Here is a 5508-nt window from a genome sequence, read left to right on the forward strand (position 1 = left end):
GTCTTATATTAGTATGATTTCAAGTTACTTGTAAACTGGGGAGCTGTCTATAGAAGATTCAGCTATTCGGCTAATAAACCCTAAAATATCCTGAATCATTTTACAAAAGTAATTTATTCAATAAATAAATGGACAGAGAGCATAACCCCCCCAATGTTAGACCTAAAGTTACACCCTTGGCTTTGAGCATACTGGTTGGATAGAAAATCACTATAAAAGTGCAGTCCATTTACAGTTTGTCATTTCACATTACTGCCTCTATATCTTGTGTAACTTTTTTGTTTGTCAGCTCTGCATTGTGTTGGCTCTCTGCCACGTGTCCCGGCTGCTCCTTGTAGTTTGCCGCCAGGTCAGCCGTTTTCTTTGTTAAAAAATTATTTTTGTTTGAGTCCTTGTGCCTGCCTGTTTCTTGGGTCTGAATCGTTTTAAAGCTGGGACACTTTTACTTTTAACTAACAGTTTTATTTTAAGTGTTTTACTAAGTGACATTTTTAAAACCCCATTTGTCGGCTGGGGGCAGGCAAAACTTCTTCCATGACTTTTCAAGTTGAATTTAAAATGATATAAACTCCTGGACCTCTTAAATATGTTTAAGAGACTCTGGCCTAAAGTTGTTGTTAGCTGTAGCTGCACAGCCTCACATAGGCCTACTGTATGATCTCAGTGAATGTAATTAAAGCAGCTGAGAGGAACAGAACACCAGGAGGCAGGTACAACAATAAGTGATAGTTTATTTAAAATGTTTACACAAATCCAGATCTCCAAGAGGAAAGTTTAGGATGAGTACTGGTACTGAGGGAGGGAAATACAGTATCTTGGTTACTGATTGATCAGGTTCTTACAGGTTCCATTTGGTGGAGGAGCACAGAGGTGCAGGTCAGGATCCAGCAGAGGTTTATAGTAACTAAGTACATTTACTTTGTCACAGTACTTAATAGTTTTTTTTTTTTGAGGATTTGTAATTTTACCATTTTTTTAAAATCATGACTTTTGCTTTTACTTATTTACTTTTAAAACCAAAAAATTGTACTTTTACTTCTTTACTTTAAAGTTTAACGCCTAGTTAAAATTTACTTGTTATAAATTAAATCTGTCTGAACTCATCATGAAAGGAGTTGTTTATGTGCTCTAAAAAATTAAGTGTTGAATTTACTCAACTAAATCATATCAACTAATTCCACTAAACCTAGTGAAGTAAATTTGAGGTGGTATACATANACAGAAGCGAAGGTGGTTCTTAAAGAGACAGAGGCCAATTTCAAGGCATTTGGAGGAAGTGATGAGAAGATAAGTTTATTTTCTATTTAAACATGAAAACAGCATTTTAATAACAGCTAAAGGTGACATATACTTTATTATGGTATAGTTTTTAAATACATGCCTGAGAAACACATAATATTGGCCCTTTGAAACCTGGTCACAATGTAATTTTTCGAATTATAACGAAAATAAGACACTGTTAAACCCTTGGTGGCTTCATAAAATCACTCTGCTATCAGGAATCTGGGTGGGATTATTGATGTTGCAGATTCATCGGAGATTAATGCTGTTTTGAAATCAAGTTTTTTCCAACTAAGACTCATTGTCAAGATGAAACCATATCTCCCAGCTAGATACTGTACCTTGAAAAGAAATTCAGGCTTTTATTATCACTACTGTAACACATTGCATGTTGGTTTAGATAAATTATCTTTGCATTGCTTATAAATTATCCAGAAGCTAGCAGCTGATCTACTAAATAACATGAACACCTGACTCCAGTCCTGGCTCCTCTCCATTGGTTTCCTGTCAGTTTTCAGACTGATCCCTAATATTTTCACTGCTTGCTTTTAAAGCTTTAAAAGGTCTGGCCCCATCAGAACACTGCAGTCAACCAACCAGTTTCTCTGAGATGTTCTAAGACCAGAACATAAACGTACTTGGGTTTCTGCAGTTGTTTCAAATCTGTTTCCGATTACAAGTAAAACTCAGAAGATACTGATCCAGTACTGATACTTTGTATTTGTTAAATTTGACAAAAAATAGTATATCTGAAATCACAGTTTCATAAAAAATACAAAACATCAGAGTTATTTATTTATTCGTTTTAAACTGAGAAATATATTGATGTAGCATCCTCAAGTAGTCAAGCTAAAACAGAAAAACCAAAGCACAAAAACATACAAAATATGTAAAAATGGTGTTTTAAACAATAAAACTCAATTAAAATAATTTAACCATTCAAATAAATTAGTGCTTGATTATCAAAAACTACAATAAAAATGAAAATGTAAGTCTTATTTTACATTACAAGAACATGTTAACATCTACAGACTGAACACGTGCTGCTGTGCTTACCCAGGCGGAAGAAAAAGTAGTTCCTACCAACCCCATATGACTTAGACAAAATGTCAGTAGTTTTGTTACTTCTGTTCCTGCTACTGATATACATGACCTAAAATGATTAATGTATCAAAGTATCAATATTACTTGGAACCTCTACGAGTGCAAAAAACTTTCAGTCAGTTTCTCCTGGTGTTGCAAAGATATCTTGAAATTCTCTTTGGGTTATATTGTTTGGCCAGTTCAGTTTTATCTTTTTTTAATAAAGTTTTTTGAACTGTTACATCACAGAGCAATAAAACTCTAAATAAGGTCTGGACTTACCAACTACAATACTTTCTCTAAATCTCCTCTGGCTCTGGGTCAGACTCTGGCTCCAACTTGTTGACATCTTTTAATTAATTTGTAAATAAAATGTTTCAGCACCGCTAGTCTGGAAGCTGGAAGGGACGGGGTGTGAAGCACTTTATTTTTATTTAAAGAGACAGCACCAAAATGAGTTGTTCTGAGACACATCTCAGGAAAGGACTAAAAGAGGGGCTTGTGGAGTTACAGTAAGGAGGAATTCAGACCAAAGCATTGATGTTTCACTTTGTGTAGTCCCCAACGATGGTTTTAGCAATGTTGTCAGTCAACCAAAGATATTTTGGGTTGTACATTTTTCTAAAATCTGTTCATTCAGGGTGAGAAGCTTAAAGGTTTGTGAGCTCCTGGATTGGAGAGTACACTAAAACACATGCCTATCAATTGTTTTGTCTAACGATTGTCTAATAAATCCGTGAGAATAAACCTTATTCACTCGTCTAATGCGTCTGACTCATATCTTTATCAGCTTTGCTCATTTCATCATCAAATCAGGTCTACAGTCAACAACGTTCCACATCCTGTTATTCACACTTTCTGACTTTTAATGTTTCTGCTTCGTGTGTGTGTGTGTGTGTGTGTGTGTGTGTGTGTGTGTGTGTGTGTGNATACAGTATTATATTTTAAAGAAATTGACCAATTTAATAAACTTGGTTTTGTGGAGCCAGTTTGGTTCTGTAAATTTAACACGTTGTAAGAGAGCGTGGAAAAGTTTTACTTTTACTTCTACTTTCCCAATTTTTGTGAACAGTTTTATGACTTTTACTTTAGTAGTTTTCTTATCAGTGACATTTATCTTTACCAAAGTCATTTTCTGTTAAGGTAATTTTACTTTTACTTAGTCATTTTTTTCTAGTACTTTACAGACCTCTGGGATCCAGGGACCAAGGAGGAAGTAAGAACAGATGAGTTTGATTTCAGGGTGGAGCGTGGATGGAGGGGCACACAGCAGGTGAGCATAAAATCCAGGATCAGATGAGCCTAGTCCTACTAGACCTGACTCCACTTTACATATATTAGGGAGGCGGAGGCCACATCAAGTGCAGTAAAGCTACACCAGTCTGGTAGGTGGAAAAGACTGTCTGACTCAGAGCACACTAGAATCTGGGACAGGGCAGTTGCTGCTGTTCCAGTAACTGCAGGACCTGGAGACAGAGACTGAAGGCAGGTCTGCCTGGAGTAACCTCTCTGTGGTGGACATGTCTCCAACAGGGATGCACCAATACCAATTTTTTTTTAAACCGAGTATGAGTACAAGTACTTACATTTAAGTTCTTGCCGATAACAAGTACTGATAAATATCAATAAAATCCTTACAATTAACTTAAATTGTTTATGTTCATTAGACATTTAAACATAAATAAATAGTGAATCTTACAAGTAGTATACAACTGCTATTTTACTGACGGAACAAAATGTTACTTACATTTTAAGTTAACACTGAATCTTTTTAGTCAACGTGGGGGATCACATTTTAGTAAACCCCTACTTCAACATGCTGCCACATGGAGTGGTGCAGTTCTAGAAAAGGATTTTCAAACCATCAATTCTGTTTTTATTTATATTTTACACAACATCCCAACATCTTGAAATTGGGGTTGTACCAGAACATAGATACCGGCGAACGTATGACTAAACCTCTCTGTGCATGTATGACTGATGTTTTTTTTTTTTGAAACCTTTATTTATAACAGAGACAGTGCATATTAATAACATTTCTGTAAATATGCCAGAATTAGCCAGAAGGCTATTTTTCACCTGCAGTCCTCAGACAGATGGTAAAAGTCACCCTAAAATATTAAATGTAAAAGTATTAAATGTAAAACTACATAATTATAAAGTAACAAATGCAATACACTTTAAAATACTTAATATATTATAAGCTAAAATGCATATAAAAACACATAAACCAACTAGTAAAAGAAATGTCAAGTAAACAATAAACCCACACATGAGACAAGCTGACAACTGAGGGAAGCAAGAGCTAGTCTAATTGTAGCCTAATGTTAACAGTTCTGATTATCAATAAGCCATTTCTTTAACAATATTTTAAATGTGTTATAACTTGAGTTTCTGATGATCACAGGAACAAGATTCCATTGGTTGACAGCTCATACAAAAAAGATGGTTTTACTAAAAGCACTTTTCCTAAGAGGAATATCACAGTCTCCCCGAACTGCACCTCTGGTTCTGACATTATTAGATGTTCGGATTTTCACAAACTGTTGAAGTGGAGGGGATGATAGACCATGAATAACTCTGTAGATAAGACATAAGTTTGAATATTTAACAATAATTTCCCAACTGAGTAAACCATGTTTTTGTTGCATTGGACAACGATGAACCATGCTTGTTCTCTTATCCAGAGTTTTTACAGTGCGTTTATAGAGTGATTGCAGTGATTTTAAAGTTGTAGCATTAGCTTGAGACCAAATGGGTAAACAGTAATTGATGTGGGACAGAATCAAACTGTGCATGTACATTTTAGCTGCCTGTGTGGACATCTGATAATGAATACGTCTGAAGTTACTGAGGTTAAATTTAATATGATTACAGACCCTTTTGATATGTGCTTTAAATAACAAATTTGAATTAATTACCACTCCCAGATACTTGCATTCGGATACTACCTCTCTCCTGATACAAAAACATCTGGCTCAACACTGAAATTAGTGTTGGATTTTGTAAAAACATCGCCACAGTTTTAGAAGTGTTCAACTGCAGGCAGGAGTGTTTCAGCCAAGCTGTGATAATAACCATGGAGTTAGTGAGCTTCTCAACCACCTGGGAGAGATTACTGCCATGAACATAAACTACGGTGTC

The sequence above is a fragment of the Austrofundulus limnaeus genome, unplaced genomic scaffold, assembly GCF_001266775.1.
Source record: "Austrofundulus limnaeus strain Quisiro unplaced genomic scaffold, Austrofundulus_limnaeus-1.0 Scaffold41, whole genome shotgun sequence".
Classification (NCBI taxonomy): domain Eukaryota; kingdom Metazoa; phylum Chordata; class Actinopteri; order Cyprinodontiformes; family Rivulidae; genus Austrofundulus; species Austrofundulus limnaeus.